This window comes from Thamnophis elegans, chromosome 10 (genome assembly GCF_009769535.1).
Source record: "Thamnophis elegans isolate rThaEle1 chromosome 10, rThaEle1.pri, whole genome shotgun sequence".
Taxonomy (NCBI): Eukaryota; Metazoa; Chordata; class Lepidosauria; order Squamata; family Colubridae; genus Thamnophis; species Thamnophis elegans.
In genome coordinates this window covers 68291494-68315271 of record NC_045550.1, presented here as the reverse complement: position 1 = coordinate 68315271, position 23778 = coordinate 68291494, and the positions used below count along the sequence as shown (strand labels likewise).

General features: G+C 45.4%; 1 protein-coding gene across 1 annotated transcript in view; it reads left to right on the top strand.

Moving 5' to 3' along the window:
* Positions 1-13962, top strand: part of ARMC9 (armadillo repeat containing 9) — a 103211-nt gene extending 89249 nt beyond the window's left edge. The window contains exons 20-21 of the mRNA XM_032224930.1: positions 9503-9671; positions 13310-13962. The gene's annotated coding sequence lies outside the window, so the exon portion shown is untranslated. The remainder of the gene's footprint in view (positions 1-9502; positions 9672-13309) is intronic.
* Positions 13963-23778: the final 9816 nt, after the last annotated feature.

The window sequence follows — 23778 nt, the reverse complement described above, 5'->3', positions numbered from 1 at the left end:
CCCCCTCTCTGCCTCCGACCACAGAGCCCTCATCAGAGCCTCCCCCAGACTCCAGGACTGGCCCATCTTCCTCCCCAACCTCCCCACTGTCCGAATCTGCTGCCAGCTGCGCTGGCAAGCCACACCACCATTCAAATTTACAATGGCATTTGAAAAAAAGTGATTTTACAAGGGGGTCCTTGCACTTATGACCATTGCAGCATCCTCGTGGGCGGTCACATGATCAGAATTCAGGTGCTTGGCGACTGGCATGTATTACAATTGGCTGCAAAGTCAACAGGGCGAAGCTGGATTCATTTAATGACCAGGTGATTCACTTTAAAACGGCAGTGAATTGTTTATCAGTTGTGGCCCCCCAAAAAATAGCCATAAAATTGGGTGCGATTCATTTAACAGCCCCTGTTGCTTAGCAACAGAAATTTTCGCTTCCAAATGTGGTCGTAAGTCAGAGCTACCTGTACCAACATCCTGCTCGTTCATTGCCAAAGAATTAAAACACAGAGCACATTTATAACTTTTGTCACATAAAAACACATTTGGAAGAGAGTTGTTTTCCGGCTTCCTAACCTCCATCCTGCTAGGATCTGATCTGCTGTTTCAGACAGTGGCACGACAAAACGCGTCTCGACTAAGCCGCGCCTGATTAAACCGCGTCGCTGACGTCATCAACAGGGCGAACAACAGCCAGCGCGGAGGAAAGAAGGGCGCTTTAAATAGCGCTTTGAAAGCAAGCCGATTCAACTTAAGGTAAGGGTTTAGGTTTAGGGTTAGGTTAAGGATTAGGTTTAGGTTTAGGGTTAGGTTAAGGATTAGGGTTAGGTTTAGGGTTAGGTTAAGGGTTAGGTTTAGGGTTAGGTTAGGGTTAGGGTTAGGTTAAGGGTTAGGGTTAGGTTTAGGGTTAGGTTTAGGGTTAGGTTTAGGGTTAGGTTTAGGGTAGGTTTAGGGGGGTTAGGTTTGGTTTAGGGTTAATTTTAGGTTTAGCGTTTACAGCATGCTTTTTCTCCGCGCTGTTGTCGCGCTGTGATGACGTCAGCTACGCGGTTTCGTCGAGCGCCCTTTAGTCGAACGCGGTTTTGTGGTGGAACCTGTTCAGACATGCTGTCCATCTAGGCGAGATTTACCAAGCACCGAGTCCTGGAAGATAATGCTACGTGGAATTATTTCACAGAATAACAGAGTTGGAAGGGGTCTTGGAGATCTTCCAGTCCACCCTCCTGCTCAAGCGGGAGACCCCTATGTTCTATGAGACAAATGGCTGTCCAATCTCTTCTTAAAAAACATTCCAGCGATGAAGCCACTCACACCTTCTGGTGGCATTCTGTTCCACTGGTCAATTGTTCTATGGTTAGGAATTTTCTCCTTAGTTCTAGCTTTCTTCTCTCCTGGATTAGTTTTGAGACGTGCTTCTTGTCCTGCCTTCTGGTGCTTGGGAAATAGGCGAGCCCCCTCCCCTTCGTAGCAATATTGGAAGACTGCTATCATGTCCCCCCTAGTCCTTCTCTTCCTTAATAGAATTCTTTACTGGCCAAGTGTAATTGGACACACAAGGAATTTGTCTTCGTTGTAGAAGCTCTCAGTGTACATAAAAAAAACCACATTCATCAAGAATCATAAGATGCAACACTTATTGGTAGTCATAGGATACTAAATAAGCAATCAAAAATCACACCAGGAAACGAAATAAACAATATAAATCATAAAGATACAGGATTTATTTTATCTGTCTTCGTTGCAGAAGCTCTCAGTGTACACAAAAAAAAACCACATTCATCAAGAATCATAAGATGCAACACTTATTGGTAGTCATAGGATACTAAATATGCAATCAGAATCACACCGGAAACGAAATAAACAATATAAATCATAAAGATACAGGATTTATTTTATTTGTCTTCGTTGCAGAAGCTCTCAGTTTACACAAAAAAACCCCACATTCATCAAGAATCATAAGGATGCAACACTTACTGGTAGTCATAGGATACTAAATATGCAATCAGAATCACACCAGGAAACGAAATAAAAGAATATAAATCATAACAGATACAGGATTTATTTTATTTGTATGCCGCCCTTTTCCGGGAAGGACTCAGGGCGGCGAACAACTCAAAGGGGGAAAGGGAACATAGAACACAATACAGGTGATTAAAATAACCAAGAGTCACACAGCCACACAGGTCGAGAGGGGAGGGGAACTCATCAACCCCAGGCCTGCCGGCACAGCCAGGTTTTAACGGCTTTGCGGAAGGCCTGGAGAGAGGTGAGGGTCCGAATCTCTGCGGGGAGTTCGTTCCAAAGGGCCGGAGCTGCCACAGAGAAGGGCCCTCCCCGGTTGGTAGCTAGATGGCATTGGCTGGTGGACGGAGCCCGGAGGAGGCCAACTCTGTGTGATCTAATGGGTCTGTGGGAGGTAATTGGGCAGCAGGTGGTCTCTTCAGGTACCCAGATCCAATACCATGAAGGGCTTTATAAGTGACGACTAGCCCCTTGAAGCGTATCCGGAGACCGATCGGTAACCAGTGCAGCTCGCGGAGGATAGGTGTAACGTGGGTGTACCGAGGTGCACCCACAATCGCTCGCCGGGCTGGCGTTCTGGACGAGCTGAAGTCTCCGAATACCTTCAAGGGCTGCCCCATGTAGAGCACATTGCAGTAGTCCCAGTCTTGAGGTCACGAAGGCAAGCAACAAGGTTATAGTCTTAAGTAGAAAAGGAGATGTAGGTAATGGGAAGGAAGAGAAGAATAATAGCAGTATAGTCTTCGTAAATAGTTTGGACAGTGTTGTGGGAATTATTTGTTTAAAGAGTGATGGCGTTCGGGGGAGAAACTGTCCTTGTGTCTAGTTGTTCTGGTGTGCAGTGCTCGATAGCGTCGTGAGGATGTGAGGGGTCTGTAGATATTTTCCTGACCTATTTCATATTTCAATATTTCATGTCTAGACCAGTGTTCTCAACCTTGGGAACTTGAAGATGTCTGGACTTCAGTTGAAGTCCAGACATCTTCAAGTTCCCAAGGTTGAGAAACACTGGTCTAGATAAATTAAACATACCCAATTCCTACACCCGTTCTTCCTAGGCTTTAGCCTCCAGCCCCCCAAATCAGCGGCCCCCAAACCTTTCAGACCTCAGAGACCACTAAATTCCTCATTTTAAATCCCACGGACCACTAATACGATCTGCCTGATGGGCGTGGCAAGGTGGTCATGTGACTGGGTGGGCGTGACCAATTCGATGTCATTCCCAGCCCCTCGACAGCCTCTACTCGCCACTCCTCGCCTGCCCGCCCGGGCTCCTTAGGGCCCCAACAGGGAGCAATTGCTGGAGCTGAGCAGCCACCAGGAGAAAGAGTTGGCAAAACAGCTCAGTCAAATTGGATCTAGCCGAGAAGGAGGTTTCAGCAGAAGCACCTCACTGAGGACTAGGAGCATGGGCTTTCCAAGCAGAGGGAAGACCTGCGGGAGTGCAAGGCCAGGTACCGGTGCTTGGAGGCTCAGTGGGCTGAGATGGTCAGCCAGTTCCAGGCCATGATAACAGTCCCACTGGAATGCGGCCCTACGGCTCTTCGCCACCAGCGGCTCTTCCTCCAGCCTTCGCCAAAGCCCCCCACCAGGAGGCCGAAGCAGACCCCAAGTGGGAATTTCTGCCCCCCTCCAACCCCACAAAAGACACCAAGGGGGGAGACTCTCTGCAGCAACACACGCCTTCATTGCACATATCCGTCCAGTTTGAGGACCCCTGATTGAGTGCAGTGCAAAAAATGCAAATAATTTTTCTGCGCACCACCACATTTTTCTCGCAAACCACCAATTGGTGACCGCCGTGCTAAATCATCTTTATTGCTCGTCCCTCTACGCTTTATAGAGCCTCTACATCTTTGTAATATGTAACAGGGTGACCCAAACCAGGCGTAGTGTTCCATGTGTGGCCTTTATAAAAAGCTTTATAAACGAACTCCTGTTACGGAAGTGAGAGATAAAAAGCTGATTTAAGAGAAATCCATTCCGTCTCACGGTTCTTTACCACCGGAACATAAATATTTGCCTATTAAAAGAGTTTGCCGCCTCTCCTCTGTTTGCTGAACAGAAAGAGAATCGAAGGTATGCGGGAAACCTGAGAGCAGACAAAAAGAGTTATATTAGCTCGTCAAGTGACTCACAAACCGCAACGCATCATTCAAACCAACAACAGAACAATATGTTCCCCTCGGCACAATAATAGGAAGTAGACACATCCTTTTAATACTACAGAAAGCTCTCAGAAATTACAGATTAACAGAGTTGGCGGGGACCTTGGAGATCATCTAGTCCAACCCCTCCCCTTCCCCCCAAGCAGGAGACCCCCATACCAGTGATGGCGAACCTTTTCAGCACCCAGTGCTCAAACTGGAATGCGTGAACATGTGTGTCCAAAGTGCCGGAAAGCTCCCACAGCTTCCGAAGGCAACTTCTCTTCCATGGGTTGATGGTTCTCACTGTGAGAAAATTTCTCCTTATTTCCAGGTTGAATCTCTCCTTGGTCAGTTTCCATCCATTCTTCCTTCTCTGGACTTCGGGTGCTTTGGAGAATAGCTGGACCCCCTTCCTCCTCTCTGGGGCAGCCCCTCAAATATTGGAAGATGCTCTCCTATCTCCCCTGGTCCTTCTTTTTTCTTTTTTCATTATTTTTTCCTTCCATCCCTCCCTCCCTTCCACCTTCTTTCTTTCTTCTTTCTTTCTTTCTTTCTCTTTCTTTCTTGTGCTTTGGAAAACAGCTTGGCCCCCTCCTCTCTGTGGAAGCCCCTCAAATATTGGAAAATGTTCTCCTGTCTCCCCTGGTCCTTCTCTTCCCTAGACCAGCCATGTCTCTCTTTTTTTATTATTTTTTCCTTCCTTCTGTCCTCCTTTCCTTCCTTCCATCCCTCCCTTCCTCTTTCTTTCTTTCTCTCCTTTCTTTCTTTCTTTCTTTCTCTTTCTTGTGCTTTGGAGACTAGCTTGACCCCCTCCTCTCTGGGGCAGCCCCTCAAATATTGGAAGATGCTCTCCTGTCTCTCCTGGTCCTTCTCTTCCCTAGGCTAGCCATGTCTCTCTTTTTTCTGTTTTTATTATATTTTCCTTCCTTCTGTCCTCCCTTTCTTCCTTCCATCCCTCCCTTCCTCTTTCTGTTTCTTTTCTTTCTCTTCTTTCTCTTCTTTGCTTTGGGAGACAACTTGGCCCCCTCCTCTCTGGGGAAGCCCCTCAAATATTGGAAGATGCTCTCCTGTCTCTCCTGGTCCTTCTCTTCCCTAGGCTAGCCATGTCTCTCTTTTTTCTGTTTTTGTTATGTTTCCTTCCCTCCCTCCACTTTCCTTCCACTTTCTTTTTCTTCTGTCTGTCTTTCTTTCTTTTCTTTCTCTCTTTCTTGTGCTTTGGAGAATAACTTGATCCCCTCCTCTCTGGGGCAGCCCCTCAAATATCGATGGTATCCTGTCTCCCGTGGTTCTTCTCTTCTCTAAACAAGCCATGTCTCTTTTTTTCTTTTTTCATTATTTTTTCCTTTCTTCCTTCCATCCCTTCCACCTTCTCTCTCTCTCTCTCTCTGTCCCTCCCTCCCTCCCTCCTTCCCCCCCCCCTCTCTCTTTCTTGTGCTTTGGAAAATAGCTTCCTCTCTGGGGCAGTCCCTCAAATATTGGGAGATGCTCTCCTGTCTCCCCTGGTCCTTCTCTTCACTAGATCAACCATATATCTCTTTTTTCTTTTTTTATTATTTTTTCCTTCCTTCTGTCCCCTTTTCTTCCTTCCCACCCTTCCTTCCTTCCTTCCTTCCTTCCTTCCTTCCTTCTTCTTTCTTTCTGTTTTCTTTCTTTCCTTTTTCTCTTTCTTGTGCTTTGGAGACCCTTTACCCCCTCCTCCCTGGGGCAGCCCCTCATACTGGTCCTTCTCTTCCCTAGATCAGCCATACGGAGTGCTTGCAACCATTCATCCTGTGTTGAGCCTCCAGTCCCTAATCTTCTTCGTTGCCTCTTCTTACAGCCTTGAAGGACTATAACCGTGATGGCCTACGTATGGCACGCGTGTCAGAAGTGGCACGCAGAGCCCTCTCTGTTGGCATGTGCACCTCACACCTGCTCTTCTGATTTCCGGCACACATGCATGCCAGTCAGCTGGTCTCCACAATGTCAGAGCGCCAGAACACAGCCTGAAAATTGGGCCAAAACCTGGCCAAAACCAGCCAAAAAACAGGCCGTTTTTGGGGCCGTTTATATTTTTTGAGCTGTTTCAGGCCATTTTCAGCCTGAAAAAACGGAATGAAAATGGTCCCAAAAACAGCCCAAACCGTCCAAAAAACAGACATGCTGCACCAGCCAGCTGTTTTGGGTTCTGGCATTCTGGCACACACCGAACAGACACGAACACGCAATCTGGTTTGAGCCTCAGTGCCAGAAAGGTTCTCTATCACTGGACTTTAGCAATAGCAATGGCGTTAGATTTAATATACCGCTCATAGGGCTTCAGCCCTCTCTAAGCGGTTTACAGAGTCAGCATACTCGCCCCCAACAACAATCCGGGGTCCTCATTTTACCCACCTCAGAAGGATGGAAGCTGAGTCAACTTGAGCCGGTGCAGATTAGCAAATCAATAGCCAAGTTAGACTTATATACCGCTTCATAGGGCTTTCAGTCCTCTCTAGTGGTTTACAGAGTCCAGCATATCACCCCCACAGTCTGGGTCCTCATTTCACCACCTCGGAAGGATGGAAGGCTGAGTCAACCTTGAGCCGGGTGAGATTAGAACCGGTGAAACTGCAGAACTCCAGTCAGCTGAAGTAGCCTGCAGTGCTGCACCCTAACCACTGCGCCACCTCGGCTGCGCCTACCAGTACTATGAGGTACTGGTAGACGTACAAACTATTCGTTTTAGTGACAATTCGAAGATACAACGGCACCCGAAAAGAGTGGCTTATCGTGACCATTTTCACACTTACGACCGTTGCAGTATCCCCGTGGTCACGTGATCAAAATTCAGGCGTTTGGCAACTGACTTGTACTTATGACTGAGATCAGCCTGTCAGCTCTCCAAGCCAGAGAAGGTCCTGACCTGTAAATCCTCCCTTGAAAGACTTTGCTGGAGGTGAATGAGCAGAATTCACTATAAAAGGGTTTTTTTTGTCAGGACAAGGAGTTTCTTTCATGCTCTCGAGAAGCCTCGGTCAGAACATTATTACATCCAAGGAAGACAAGGCAGTTGGAGACCCAACAATTGAAAACGGCCGCTTGGAAACTCATTTCTTTTTTTCTCAGTGAATGCTTGGGGGAAATAAACAAAACAAACTCAGATTCCATCAGCCGGGTCGTGTTTGGTCAAAGCCTTCTCCTGGGGCCGGAATAATTGGGCGAGATCTTCAGCCAAGAGATACCCCGGTGGGGATTGTTCATAGAAGGTGAGCAAACTGGCCTTCCAGCTTTATGCCAACATGCTTGTCTGATTGATGTGCTCTTCCACCCTTTTAACATGATTCATTGTTTGCTGAATCCCAAGGCGAAGGCGATAATTGGGGGGGGGGGAACTGAGATGTGCAACCGTGCAGGACATCCCCTGGAAACCGAAGCCGCTGGCCGTTGATTCCTTCCAGGGTGGAAATAGCAATAGCAGTTAGACTTATATACCGCTTCATAGGGCTTTCAGCCCTCTCTAAGTGGTTTACAGAGTCAGCCTATCGCCCCCACAGTCTGGGTACCTCATTTCACCCACCTCGGAAGGATGGAAGGCTGAGGTCAACCTTGAGCCGGTGAGATTTGAACAGCCGAACTGCAGAACTGCAGTCAGCTGAAGTAGCTGCAGTGCTGCATTAACCACTGCGCCACCTCGGCTCACACATTAATGGAGTCCACATTAATCCACATTAATTTTTCTCAGCCAGCAAAATTGCTCCTTTTGATGGTTTGTAGCACAGGGATCCTCCCAAGCTAGTGAAGAGAAGGACCAAGGATGACAAGATAGCGTCTTCCAATATCTGGGGGGCTGCCCCAAAGAAGAGTGGGGATCAGCCTAATAATGGGTGGAAACAGATGAAGGAGAGAAGCAACTAACTAGACCTAACGAATGTTTGCTGATAATCAGAACAATCACTGCTTGCCTCCAGAAGTGGGGATGCTCCAACAATTATTTTTTAAGAGGAGACTGTCTGGAATGGTAGAAGGTCTCCTGCTTCAGAAGGGGTCTGGACTAGAAGACCTCCAGGGTCCCATCCAACTCTGTTATTCCATTCCATTGATCAAGGAGAGATCCAACCTAGAAATTAGAAGAAACTTTTCCAACAGGGAGAACCAATGTCTCCTTGGGCAGGGGGCGGACTAGAAGACCTCCAGGTCTCTTCCAATCCGTTTTCTATTCTGTTCTATATTCCAATCTATATTTGTCGGGAACAAGCATAGAATATGTGGAGCCTCGTGTGGACTTGCCGAGGCCTGGAGATTACAGTGCTTTGTCCTGTGGAGTTTCCCCCTTTGCCTGCCTCACTAAACTCTTTGCTCTGGTTACTGTTTGGGTTATGTGGGGCTAACCTTGCTTACTGCGCTACTCGCAGCCAGAAGGCGTGTGTGAGAGAGCATTGCTCCAGGGATTGTAGTAAACTTGTAGAGGAGCAGGAGAGACAGAGCTTGGGTGAAGAGCAAGGACCACCCCCTCCTGATCCGAGAGCACGGAGAGTGGGGGAGAAGGCGGAGAACAACGCAGACTGAGACAGCTACGAGGAGGAGAGTGCCTTGCCCTTCTTCACCAGGCACACCTGGGTACTGAGATGTAAGAAGGTGCCAGTGGGAGGGGCATATGTCTACATGTGGCTAATCTTGCTCACCGCACTCCTCGCAGCCAGAAAGTGCTTGCGAGAGCTTTGCTCAGGACTTGTAGTAAATGTGGGGAAGTTTGGGGGCACAGTTGGAGCAATACAGGGGAGTTAGACCTGTTCTCTGGCTGTGTTGCTTTCGTGCCACACCTTGGTTCATCACAGAGATCAGCCAGGACCCCTCCGTTTCAACCCTGAGCTGTTGTGACTATTCTGTGAGTCTTTCCGGGATGCAAGATTACCAATGCAGCTGGGGCTCGTTAGTGGCGTATTCTGGTGATAAAAGGATGGATGGTGCACACCCTGGTTGCAGGAGGTCAACGTTCCTTCATTCGTTCAACATGATTGATCATCGGCCGTGGTTTATTTGAGATACACTTGGAGAAGTGATTTGCTTTCTGTACCCCTGATTCAAGGAGACACTTGGAGAAGTGCAATTGCTTTGTAAGAGTTTTTGTTTGGTATTCTGTTATCTCGTCAGAGATTTTATTTATGTTATTTTTGGGCTCGCGGCCAGCTGAGCGGGAACTGATAAAGAGAGTTCCTTTTAAGTTTGTTGCCTGTCGTCTGTTAACGAGCGGAGAAGGGGGGGCAGAACACTGAGCTATGACTGCCTATTAAAACCTGGTCAGCTCTCCTTTTCTTCTCCTACCTCACCACAATGAAAGAGTTTTCATCCCTCCCTTTTTCCTCTGTTTTTCCTTGCAGCGCATCCCACCCGGGCTTTGCCCGCAAACCCAAACTGCCCTGCGCCCCGGATTTCCAGAACTCCGGCCCGCCAGAGGGAAGCTCCCATCCATCGCCCCCCACTTCTGCCGTCTGAACCCCACCCAGCCCTCGCCCCAACTCTTTCGGAAGTCCACGAGAAACAAGCAAAGTAAGGACAATAATAATAATAATAACCGCGTTTCCCCGAAAATAAGACATTGTTCTTTTGACCCTCCGAAATAAGCGCTTGGCCTTACTTATTATTTTTCTTTTCAAAGTTTTATTTTTTATTTTCATACAACTTTACACATATTATAGCAAAAAAGGGTAGAACGGATCTTCCTTTTGACGTCCTCTCCTTCATCTAATCCCATTTTACATCATAGCTTTGTTTTAACTTTCTGCCAAAATTATTTTCTTCCATCATTTTCCATGTTTATACTCGTTTTTTTTCTTAGTACATAAATGATATCTTCAATTGCCCCTTCAAAAATGACACCAAATTATCGTTTCATATTTCTCTATTGGTCTATTTTTCTATAAACAATATCTATCCTCTACTTACATTTTGACATAGAGAGCATTTATACAATACAATAGCAGAGTGGAAGGGAGCTTGGAGGTCTTCTAGTCCAACCCCCTGCTTAGGCAGGAAGCCTATACGTTTCAGACAAATGGCTATCCAACATCTTCTTAAAGACTTTCCAGTGTTGGAGCATTCACAACTTCTGGAGGCAAGTTATTCCACTGGTTAATTGTTCTAACTGTCAGGAAATTTATCCTCAGTTCTAAGTGGCTTCTCTCCTTGGTTAGTTTCACCCATTGCTTCGTGTTCTGCCTTGAGGTGCCTTGGAGAATAATTGACTCCCCTCTTCTTTGTGGCAACCCCTGAGATATTGGAAGACTGCTATCATGTCTCCCCTGGTCCTTCCTTTTCATTCAACTAGACATACCCAGTTCCTGCAACCATTCTTCATATGTTTCAGCCTTCAGTCCCCTAATCCTCTTTGTTGCTCTTCTCTGCACCCTTTCTAGAGTCTCCAAATCTTTTCTACATGGTGGCAACCATGTAGATGCAAATATCCAAGTGTGGCCTTCCCAAGGCCTTATAAAGTGGTATTAACCCTTCACGTGATCTTGATTCTCTCCCTCTGTTGATGCAGCCTAGAACTGTGTTGGCTTTTTTGGCAGCTGCTGCACACGGCTGGCTCTTATTAAATGGTTCTCCACTAGGACTCCAAGATCCCTCTCACGGTTACTACTATTGAGCAAGGTGCCACCTATACCACCTATTTCTTTCAATTTGTCTACAATTAACAATGGACTATACTTTCTTTATTTCTTAATTAGTTGCATAACAATATCAATCGTGCTCCTCTTCCCTTTAATCTACCAATGCAACTTTTTCCCTTTCTTCCTCTTTTATCCATTTTCTTTTGGGTTCTCAAGAATTTCACGTTTCATCCTTTTGCTTCTTTTTCTTCTTCTCCCCCCTTTCTTCTAACTTCTTTTTCCTTTTCCCTGTTTTTATGGTTGTCATATCTTTCTTCAGAGTATTCATTTTATTATTCTGGTACCTTTCCTTGTGATTTCTTTTTCTTTGGGGGTGGGGGGAAATCATTCCCTTTGTTCTGCTTTTTCTTTGTAACTATAAATCCCAGTGAAAACCATCTGCCTGCATTTCATTTCAAATTTTCTTTTTTTCCACCTTATCTTCTTGCTCCGCTTATTATTTTGAGGTGCAGGAGACGGCGAGCCTGGTCCCAGCTGCTATGTGGCAATATTTTCGGAGAGGGCTTATTTTAGCGCATGCACTCAAAAGCCCAATCGGGCTTATTATCCAGGGAGGTCTTATTTCCCTTGAAACAATTAGCAATTAGCAATTTAATGGGTTTATACGCCGCCCAATCCCGGGGGACTCAGGGCGGCTTACAAGTACGAATGAAATAAAATAACATACAGGGGGAGAACACAAAACAATACACACAGTTTAAAAACACAACATACATCCGGTTAATTGGGGATTGACCTGATTTGAGTCAGCAACCCAGGCCTGCCGGAACAGCCAGGTTTTTGGTGGCTTTTAGGAAGGCCCCAACGGTGGGAAGGGTCCGGATCTCTGCTGGTAACTCGTTCCATAGAGCTGGAGCAGCTACAGAAAAGGCTCTCCCCGAGTGGTCGCCAGCCGGCATTGTCCGGCCGACGGCACCCGGAGGAGGCCTTACCTGTGAGTTCTTATCGGCTGTTGGGAGGTGTGTAGCAGGAGACGGTCTCTCAGATATCCAGGTCCAGTGCCATGTAGGGGTAACGGTAATAATTTGGGGTTTTTTTTGCCACGTCGTCCGCGCTCCTTAAAAATGTTCCAATTTTCTTTCTTCACGAACCTCCGACAAATTGGTGTCCTCCAGATGTGCTGGCCTTCTGCCTGGCAAGCGTCTCTGCTATTCGTTTAGTCTTTTTGACCGATCCTAATAATTCATCTGCATGAATATTGCTTAGCCATAGACGCTGGCAATTCAGATTTCTTCTTTTTACATTTATTGAATATAAATATAATCTTTATTCAAATGCTGAATTTGGGGATGCTAGTTAATATTGAGCTAAGGCTTTCTTTAGAGACAATTAACAATTTTTATTTTTTTTAAAAATGATCCATGTTATATTCTTCACAAACACATCACCATTAATGCATCAGAAAAGATTATCAGATTTGGTTTTATTATGTAGAGAGGGGGAGGGGAAGTAGGGTAGAGGGGGATGATGGAGGGAAGATAGAAAGTTGGAGGGGGTGGAAGAAAGAGGTGTATGGAGAGTGGAAGAGGTATATTGGGTTTCTATTTTTGAGGTATTGCTGACAAGAGGAATTGCTGTGATTATTGTTTAATGTTGTATGGCGTTGGCTATGCACAGTATATATGTGAGTGTATGAAAATGGAAAAATGGAAAATAAAAACATTATCCAATTAAAAAAAAAGATTTGGTTTTTATTATGTAGAAAAATGAAACATGTAGGTTACTGAGTCAACTTTTATTTTTTAGCAGATTTATAATCATCATATGTAAACCCTCAATCAGAAACATGAAGCCAGTGGGCGCTTTGGCTCATGCAAATCATTCATGGGTGCCCCTGTTTCAAATTAAAAATTCCTAGCAGAGCATGGTGTGCTCACTCAAATGTTTACAAGATGTTCTGCAAAAATCTCGTAGGACTTAGTAATGTCCTGAGATTTGGGCGGTTAAAATAATGCCAGCAATTCAGAATATTAATTAGCCAAGGATTTAAGAATGAGCAGAGGTGACACTGTGAAACGCCTCCTTTCCCAAGTTGGGTCAACCGTTTGGAACACGAGTTGCAAAGGAAACCACCAAGCTCAGAGAGCACCAAGGACCTCACAATACTCTTTTTTTCCTCCTCCTCTTCCTCCTGCTCTTCTTCCTCCTCTCCTCCTCCTCCAAACTCCGACTACCTTCTAGCACTGATGACGTTACCTAGTTGGGTAATGAAATGTCTGCAAATAATAAAAAGAGCACCAAGAACCCACAGTCCTCCTTTTTCTTCCTCCTTCCTCCTCCTCCTCCTTTCTCCCAACGCCCACTCCCTTCTAGCACTGATGATGTTACCTAGTCAGGTAATGAAACGTCTCCAAGAAAGCAACCAACAGGAAGCTGGCCGGGGAATTTCTGGGAGTTGAAGTCCACCCATCTTCAAGATGCCCAAGTTGAGAAATGCTGCTCTGCCAGTTTCCGATTTCCACTTTAACTGAGACCACCCCCCTCCCCTCTTCTTTCTCTCCCTCTCTCCTGCAGGCAGCCACTCTTCCAGGAGGTGAGGACAGAGCCCTTCCTCAGGAGGCCCCCAGCCCGAAGACAGCCACAATCACCGTGCTGTAATTGAAGCCCTGGCATCTTCCTGGCACCCCACTAGACGAAGCAGGAGATTAGCCTGAATGCCGACACTCTACACCCTGTGGCTCAGAGACTATCTGATAGGACGTGGGGTTTTTTTTTCGGACTTGGTCGAAAGACGGGATCCGTTTCTGGAATCGGAGAAGTCTGAAATACACGCAGCTTTTGTAGCCTGAAAAGGAAACGACAAAAATGGCATCTGTCCTCACGGGAAACGCCGAAGAATGCCCAGCTGAGCTTCACAACCTTCTCGGTGGAACGGAATGGGGGTATCTTTAAGCCATGATTGGCACACGATTCAAAGTTTAGCAGAACCTTCTTGGGAATCCCAATTGGTGAGACAACGATGAAGTCGGTGTTCGTTCAGAGAATGGAAAGAGCTGGAAGAGATATCTAGAATGTTCCATGCAGGCGTGGCTCTGCTTTTGATCTCCCACCGGTCTTTCTTGAAACGTAGAGGACCCCAGAAATGGCCTTGAAACTACTGTACAGGTAGTCCTCGAGTTACGACCACAATTGAACTCCAAATGTATGTGGCAAAGTGAAATATTTGTTATTTTGTCCCGTTTTACGACCGTTGTTAAGTGAATCGTTGCATTTGTTAAGTTAGTAACGTGAATCTGGATTCCCTTGACTGATCACGTGGCCCCAAGACACTGCAACCCGTCATAAATATGAACCAATTGCCAAGCATCTGAATTTTGTAAATATGTTTTATTTTCATTTTCATTTCATACAGTCACATATATACTGTGCATAACCGGGGCCATATAACATTGAGCAATAAACACAGCCATCCTTGTCAACAATACTCCCCAAAATACAAACCCAATATACCACTTCAACCCTCCATACACCCTTTCTTTCACCCCCCCTCCAACTTTCCTTTCTCCCCTCCAACATTCCCCTCTACCCTACTTCCCCTCCCTCTCTATCACTCCTCTCTCCCAATACACTCCCTCCCTTCCTTCTCGCCCTCCCTCCAATCCTCTCTCCCACCCTTCTTCCCGCTTTCTTCTTTCCCTCTACTCCTCCCTTCGGTGTATTTCTACTATCTATCAATATATTCAGCTTGTCCTATTTTTACACTAGAATTAAAGAGCAACAGTATACAAGTGCAATCGTGTTACTTTAAAATCTAACACATACTCTATTTCCCCCCTCCCCCCTAAGACCCCACCTCCCTTCCCCCCCCCCCCGACTTCCCAGAGCCCGTACACGGTGTAGCTTTTTATCAAACACAGTCTAAAATATATTAAAACCAAGGAAATTTTTAAAAAAAAAGAAAGAAAAAAGAAGAAAAAAAGTCAGTAAAATCTCTGCGTTGAACTCAGCTTCTTGCCGTTACACAAACTTTAAGCAGTTTACATTGTTCCTAATCTTAGTTGTTTGATTACCTGCAGGATTTCCCCAGAGGTTATTTATTGGTTCAACTTTTGCCTGTACTCTTCTCTAACTAGGGGTATTTTCTCTTTATCTAAGTATCTGTCTATATCTAAACCTTTAATTTTGTCCCCTTTGTACAGTTCTGTAAAAAAAAATTCCCGGAATGCCTTTTAAATCTCCTCCTGTTGAAACACCTCCTTCCCTCTATTAACACAATTTGGATACATTTCAAATTTTTCTTTTGATTTCCTCTTCCAATTCTTTTCGTTTTTTGCCCTTCTTTATGTCTATGTATTTTGTTTATATTCATCAGTACTCCTCTCATATACGCTTTACTTGCATCCCATACAAATTCCATGAATGTACCCTTATTCGTATTCAGAACAAAGTATTCAGATGGCAATTTTTTACAATCATTAATATACTTTTCATATCTAAATAAACTCTCATTCGACCTCCAAGATCTTCTTGCCTGCACTACCCTTCCCAATTCCGTCCAGACTGGGTTATGATCCGAAGGACCCTCGCCGCAATCTTTGTCTTCTTCACCCTAGAAGATAAGTCATTAGTGATTTGTATAAAATCATCCTTGAAAGGGATTGATGGTCCATCAGAAAAAGGGGTGAAGTCATATGCCTCTGCGTTTCTTTCTCGCCAAACATTTCTCAATTCGAAGTCGTCCATCAAGTCTTTTTCCCTTCTAGAATTAGGTCTAATGCGATATATCTTCCAAAGGGATTTGCTTCAATTAATTCAGCCTTAATGTCTTTTTTTTTCCCTTTTTTTTTTAATTAATATGTTTTATTTTCATTTTCATTTTCATTTCATACAGTCACAGATATACTGTGCATAACCGGGGCCATATAACATTGAGCAATAAACACAGCCATCCTTGTCAACAATACTCCCCAAAATACAAACCCAATATACCACTTCAACCCTTCATACACCCTTTCTTTCGCCCCCCTCCAACTTTCCTTTCTCCCCTCCAACCTTCCCCTCTCCTACTTCCCCTCCCCCTGTATCCACTCCTTTCTCCCAATACACTCCCTCCCTTCCATCTCACCCTCCCTCCGATCCTCTCTCCCACCTCTCTACCCCTCTTTCTTCTTTCCCTCTGCTCCTCCCTTCGGTGTATTTCTACTATCTATCAATATATTCAGCTTCTTATTTTTACACTAGAATTAAAAGGCAACAGTATACAAGTGCAATCATGTACTTTAAAATCTAGCACATACTATATTTCCCCCCCTCCCCCCCTCCCCCCTATGACCCCACCTCCCTTCCCCCCCGACTTCCCAGAGCCCGTACACAGTATAGCTTTTTATCAAACACAGTCTAAATATATTAAAACCAAGGAAATTTTTAAAAAAAAGAAAGAAAAAAGAAAAAAAGTAAAATCTCTGCGTTGAACTCAGCTTCTTGCCATTACACAAACTTTAAGCAGTTTACATTGTTCCTAATCTTAGTTGTTTGATTACCTGCAGGATTTCCCCAGAGGTTATTGTGGTTCAACTTTTGCCTGTACTCTTCTCTAACTAGGGGTATTATCTCTTTATCTAAGTATCTGTCTATGTCTAAAACCCTTAATTTTGTCCCCTTTGTACCTCCTTCCCTCTATAACATAATTTGGATACATTTCAAATTTTTCTTTTGATTTCCTCTTCCAATTCTTTTCGTTTTTGCCCTTGTTTATGTCTATGTATTTTGTTTATATTCATCAGTACTCCTCTCATATATGCTTTACTTACATCCCCTACAAATTCCATGAATATACCCTTATCGTATTCAGAACAAAGTATCAGATGGCAATTTTTTACAAATCATTAATATACTTTTCATATCTAAATAAACTCTCATTCGACCTCCAAGATCTTCTTGCCTGCACTACCCTTCCCAATTCCGTCCAGACTGGGTTATGGTCCAAAAGGACCCTCGCCGCAATCTTTGTCTTCTTCACCTGGAAAATAAATCATTAGTGATTGTATAAAATCAATCCTTGAAAGGGATTGATGTCCATCAGAAAAAGGGGTGAAGTCATATGCCTCTGCGTTTCTTTCTCGCCAAACATTTCTCAATTCGAAGTTGTCCATCAAGTCTTTTTCCCTTCTAGAATTAGGTCTAATGCGGTATATCTTCCAAAGGGATTTGCTTCAATTAATTCAGCCTTAATGTCTTTTCTTAAGTATACAACTATACCATTTTTCTTTTCCATAGCAGAGGTCACAGAATATTGACCAAGTTCGGGATTGAACAGATATTTTTGATCAGTTGATTTGATATGAATTTCTTGCAGACAAATTATATCGTTCTTGAACTGTTTGAAATAGTGAAATATTTTTTTTCTCTTCTGTAAAGAGTTCAGACCACAACTCCTTGATCAATGGCCGGTGATTATTGAGGTTGTTGCAGTGTACCTTGTTTTCCCATTCGTCTGGTAGTCATACGGCTAGATCTTTGTTCCCTGACCCCTTGCCCTTCCGGAAGGAGGAAATGGTGCTTTTTGTCTGGTAGTTGTGTGATTTGCTGTTTATCTTGTCCTTCTCGTGGTCTTTCTCCAGATCCAGATGATTCAGGGTGTCCCACCTTCAGGATCTTGTGATAGAAATCTCGGGCTTCCCATACAGAGTTGAGACGATATTTTTGCTTATCAAATGTAATTATGATACCAAATGGCACATCCCACCTATACTGTATCTGACGGTTTCTGAGTTCTTCCACTAGAAAAGCATAATCTCTCCTGGCTCTTAGCATTTGGGGTGGTATTTCTTTCAAGACAATCAAGTCCTGTCCGCCAATTTGAAGCCTGGTATTATAAGACTCTTGTAGTATCATGTTTCTGAACTCTCTTGTAGCAAAGTATATAATTACATCTCGGGGGAGCTGCTTCTGTTTTGCCACCCAAGAGTTAGCGCGATAAATTTTTTCGATCTGCCAGTCAAAGTTGGACCCCGGTCTTTCCACCAGACGGTTAAAAGCCTCTGAAAAAATCTGCTTCAAGTTCTCCTGTTTGTCTTCCCGCAGCCCCCTGACTCTTAATGCAAGCTCCATCTGTCTGTACTGTATCATAACAATTTGTTTTTCAGCGTTTTCAACTCTTTGTTGCACCACTTCAGTTTTGGAAGTCAAATTAGTGTTGGCTTCATCAAGAACCTCTAGCTTATCTTCCATTCCACGAACGTATTCTGTCAATACAGTTACAAGTCCCATCATTTGTTTTGGCAATCTTAGTATCAAGCTTATCATATAAGTCTGCTTTAAGTTTCTTTATCTCCTCTCTGAATTCTCTGAAAGTTTCAAAAAAAAGTTCTTTAGTTAGCAAATCTCCAGTAGGGGGCATAGAGGGTGGAAGCTGCGACTTTGTGCCAAGTGTGTGAGATGTAGTCCTAAGAAGAGGTTTCCCCGGATTTAATTTTGATGCCATTATATCTTTTCTTCAAACAATTATTCAACAATTATTCAAACTCTACTGGCCCGCTGTGTAGCTTACGAGGAAAGAAAGTATTAAGTCCCCCCTTTATTTGTTCTTAGAGGTTTTTCAAAAGGTTTTAGAAAAGGGCATTGTAACAAAGCAGGTTTCAAAAGATTAGCATTGTAACAAAACAGTTCAGCATATTCATCTCTGTTTGGAATGTCTCTATATTAACGAGGAGTCTTTTAAAACTTTTAAAAGTTGATAAGAAAAAAATCTTGTAAGCTCTTCAGAGAAGTGAAACTAATTAGTAAGAGACTGCTGGCTGGCTGTTCCTTTGATCTTTTTTATCACTGTTCTTTGCCGGATAGTTAGGAATGTGGCACAATCGCCATTTTAGGAGCTTATTTTTTAAGAAAAAAAAAAACCCCGTGCACGAAGGAAGCTCTTGTAAAAATGAAGCTAGGATTTTTTTTTTTTTTTAAGGCAGATAAGGTTCTCAGGTATGGACTCTGCTTGTATTAATCTCAAATAAATATATCAAAAATTGTCCTAAGTGGAGGATCCTTACTTTGCGCCGTAATAGATACAGCAGAGGTTTCTGGCACGGAGATGTGATTCAGCCTTCGATTGCCCCCCCCCTTCCATTTGCAGCAAAAAAAAAAAAGCTGCAAACTTCAAAGAAAAGCTCTTACCAGCTGGATCTCTCTCTCACTCTTCTTTGCCTGAAGAATGAGTTTATCTACCAGGTATTTAGGCAGATAACGCGACCAGAAACCCGGGGGCAGCTCGTTAAGCTGCCGCCATCAGCAAGGTCCCACCCCGGAAGTCCCCAAGCATCTGAATTTGGAGGGTGCTGCAGTGCGCGTTTATATGAAAACTGGTCCTAAATCACTTTTTTCAATGTTGTCGTAACTTTGAACGGTCACTAAAGAAACTGTATGTCAGGGTTCCAAATAGGGTCCAAAAGTAAATCAGAGTCCGAGGCAAAGTATTGCTCAAAGTTCCAATTGATGAAGAGAGACATGTTGGCACAGCTGGGAAAACCCGAATCTGAAAGCTTCTCAGTTTTCCCCACCCAGTTGGAAGTTCAAGATCTTGCCCCCATATCACATATAACACCTTGCCCCCACACCCAGAAGTCCATCCCATGGTCCTATGTTCCCCTGCTATACTGGCAGTTCCACCCATCCAGTTCCGGTCAGGTGCAGAGGTGCAAAGACAAAGGATGACCTTGGTTTTCTAGAAAGAACGTCATTATGGTTACATATCATCTAACTCCGTACAATCCCCCCTCCCGTTTTCCCACCATAGAAAACACATAGTAGAATCATAGAAAGTGTGGCAGGTCAAAGATCCGAAATAAAAGATGGCTGCAAGCCTGACATGTTATTTTGCCTCATTTTACGACTAAACTTGCCACCGGTGTTAAGTGAACCATTGCATTTGTCAAGTTCGTAAACCGGTTGTTACGTGAATCTGGATTCCTCGTTGACTTTGCCTGTCAGATGGTCGCAAAAGCGGATCATGTCACTCCCCCAGGACACTACAACCCGTCATAAATATGAACCAGTTGCCAAGCACCTGAATTTTGGGGGATGTTGCAGCTGTTCGTATATGTGAAGAACCAGTCCTAAGTCACTTTTTTCAATGCCGTCGTAACTTTGAACGGTCACTAAAGGAACTGTTGTAAGCCGGGGACTACCTGTCATGGCAGGATGTGGGGAAAATATGAACTTACCCCAGGAAAACGGGAATGCATGCGGAAGAAGCTCAAGATTTCTGTCTATTGATTCTCTTTGGTATACGAAGGACAGAAGGAGCCACGTTGTCAGATCCTGTTAGGGTAGCCCGTATCAGTAAAGATTACCAGGATGCCTCGTGTCTTGTTTCCTGACCTGGCCTACCTCAAAGGGCTGACAGCAGGGAATGATGGGGTTGGTAGTTGCCCCTATGTTAGCCCTCTTCCCATCCGATTCCACAGCCTGCAGTCTCCGGCTGAATTCATGGATGGATTTGTGTTACAGCGGCAACAGAACGGAGCACATCTGCTTTGAGGTGGATGAGGGTCCATCAGAGAACTCTCTGGGCATTGCGTGGGCCGTGCCGGTGTGTTATCAGGCAGGCGGTGCAGGTCCTCTACAGCTGTGTGTTCTTAACGTGGCACTTGGGAGATCCGTGTGTATGTTTCGTGGGCTCAATTGGCAAAAGGAAGCTCGCTTGGAAACAGGTGGAAGAGGCCTTCATCCTGAAGTGGATAGGCAATGCCTAGAATGAAGAAGAAGAAGGAAGAAGAAAGAAGAAGAAAGAAGAAGAAGAAGAAGAAGGAAGAAGAAGGAGAAGAAGAAGAAGAAGAAGAAGAATATTATTGTGTGTTGTTCTGACTTAGGCTTCCCCAGCTGCACGAAGCCGAGTCCTCGTCCCGATAAACCCCTTTTATTTAATTGACAGTGAATTCCTCTCCAGCAAAGTCTTTCCTCTCCCACCGTCTTTCCAGGTAGTTCCCAATTCCCGACCTTTATCAGGCTTGGAGAGAGGCCAGGCCGAGATCTTTCAGACGTCGCAATACTTGGCAAGGATGAAGGAATGGACTAATGGTCTCCTGCAAACTCCACTCCCCTGTCGCTCCTCTTTTATTCCCTCTGGGAGGGGCCATTCACCGTCCACCTGTGGTCTTATTCCCAAGTCGACCCCTGTTCTTTAGCTGTTCCCTTCGTCTGGACACTCTGCGCATGCACACACTGGGAACAGGCTCCAGCTGTTCTTCTGCCTCACTGATGTCTGACTCCGAAGGCAGCTGATAACTGGCATATGGCCCTGGCCCCCTCTCTGCCTCTGACACAGAGCCCTCGTCCGAGCCTTCCCCAGACTCCAGGACTGGCCCATCTTCCTCCCCAAACTCCTCATTGTCCCAATCTGCTGCCAGCTCCGCTCACCACAACGTCTGTGTGTGTGTGTGTGTGTGTGTGTGTGTGTGTGTGTGTGTAGAGAGAGAGTCATAGATAAAGAGAGACAGGTGTATATATATCAATGACACCTCTTCAATAGTCGATTTCAACCTCCCCCAATCTAGAGACAGGGAGGGAGGGAAAGAGGGGGTGGGATATATGAATGAATGAATGAATATCTCTTGGGTATTCTTTCCACTTCCCCCACTCTAGAGAGAGAGAGAGAGAAAGGGGGAGGGAGGGAGAGAGAGATAGAGATGATTGAATGAATGAATGACACTTCTTGGATATTCTTTCCACTTCCCCCAATCTGATGGTGTCTAAATATGGGGAGAATTGAGCTTCGAAACGAATTCCCAGAATTCCTCACTGGCACGGATGAAATTTGGGGATTCCACAAGTTGACATCCTGACCTTCTCAGGAGAATCTTTTGGTTGGAAATGTGGTCTAGAAGGAAAACGCCATCGCAAGCTCGTGGCCACGGTTGAAGGATCAAGCTACCAAAACTGTCAGATCTCCCGGGGGGATCCCTGCCATCAAATCAACCAACCAGGATCAACCTGCTCGCTCCTGCACTAAGGCTAGAGGCCGTCCCAGTGAGGTGTTGGGTCCTCCAAGAGCCCAAAATAGCTTTGAGATCAGAGGTTTGTGACTTCCTTTTCTTTCAAGATCCGTTGACATGATTCTTTTGGCCTTGTCGGAAGATCTGGTGGTCTTCCAAGCCCATAAATCTGAATGTTGTCTGAGATCAGCAGGCTGAGTTAACTTCTGAAGAACCTACAGCTGGGTCATCCTTGCATCCTCATTTGCTGCCAAGCTCTGGTGCTGTTCTGGCCTAGGCTTCCCCAACAGCACGAAGCCGAGTCCTCGTCCCGATAAACCCCTTTTATTTAATTGACAGTGAGTTCCTCTCCAGCAAAGTCTTTCCTCTCCCACCGTCTTTCCAGGTGGTTCCCAATTCCCGACCTTATCAGGCTTGGAGAGGGGCCAGGCCGAGATCTTTCAGAGGCCGCAACACTTGGCAAGGATGCAGGAATGGACTCATGGCCTCCTGCAAACTCCACTCCCCTGTCGCTCCTCTTTTATTCCCACTGGGAGGGGCCATTCACCGTCCACCTGTTGCCTTAGTCCCAAGTCGACTCCTGTTCTTTAGCTGTTCTCTTCATCTGGCAATTCTGTGCATGCGCACACTGGGAACAGGCTCCAGCTGTTCTTCTGCCTCACTGATATCCGACTCAGAAGACAGCTGATAACTCCCAGACGGCCCTGGCCCCCTCTCTGCCTCCGACACAGAGCCCTCCTCAGAGCCTTCCCCAGACTCCAGGACTGGCCCATCTTCCTTCCGAACTTCCTCGCTGTCCGAATCGGCTGCCAGTTCCACTGGCTGCTGTAGACCACAACAGGTGCCAGCTTCAATTTTACTATTGTGGCGATTGTGGCTTTTTGGGACCACCTCCGTGGGCATCTTCAGATGCTTCTCCCACAGCAGCAAGTTTATCCAACCTTGGAAAGGATTCCTCCTCTGGCGTCTCTTTGCTCAGCCCGTATCTCTCCATATCTCTTTCCACGACGTTCTTCCTGCCCGTCGGCAGATGTTTCTCTCCGGAAAGTTGACGATGAGAAAACTGGACGATGTCCAAGGAAGTCATCCATTCCTGGAGCATCTGCTGGGTAGTCAATCAAGTGTGAATTTTAATAACCCCCCTGGATAAACAACCCACGAAGCGCTCGGGAAAATGACGGATGGAGAAATATACGGACAAACTGCTATTATTAAATCTCTCGGACAGGAGAAACCCAGCTTATTTATTTATTTTTAAAAAAAACTCGTTTCTGTTGGAGAAATAGATCGTGGGAAAATGACCATTTGCTCACCCTTGTCTCCATAATGGGAGCACGCAAGAGATGCCCTTGGAAGCCGCAACAGCGGGAGCTTTCCCACAAAAAGCACAACCCGTTTTCTGGACGCTGAATGAGTCCGTTTCTCTGCCTTGACACCAACGGTAGCTGCGGCGGTAACGTTGGTCCGTCCCTTTCTTGGCAGAGTTGTGACCTGAATCCCTGCAGTTGTTCAGTTTAGTAACCCAGTTGAATGTTGTTGTTTTTTCATCAGGGCAGCCTGGTTTACCCGAATATGGGACGGAGCGTCCCGCTTCCGCAACTATTCCACAAAATAGTTTGTTGCGAAAAGCCGCCGCCTGTGAAGACGCCTGGATTGGGGTTGAAAGGCGAAAGCGGAAGCAGTATGCTCCGTCCCATATTTGGTCATCTTTCACCTGGTATAGCCGACAAAAAGAGGAGAGCCTGTGGCTTAGAGGTTAATACATCTATCTAATACAGTGTTTCTCAACCTTGGCAACTTGAAGATGCCCGGACTTCAACTCCCAGAATTCCCCAGCCAGCATTCGCTGGCTGGGGAATTCTGGGAGTTGAAGTCCGGGCATCTTCAAGTTGCCAAGGTTGAGAAACACTGATCTAATATGTAAGCCAGGGACGTGGTGGCTCAGGGGGTAAGACACTGAGCTTGTCGATCAGAAAGGTCGGCAGTTCGGTGGTTCAAATCTCTAGCACCGCATAACAGAGTGAGCTCCCGTTACTTGTCCCAGCTTCTGCCAACCTAGCA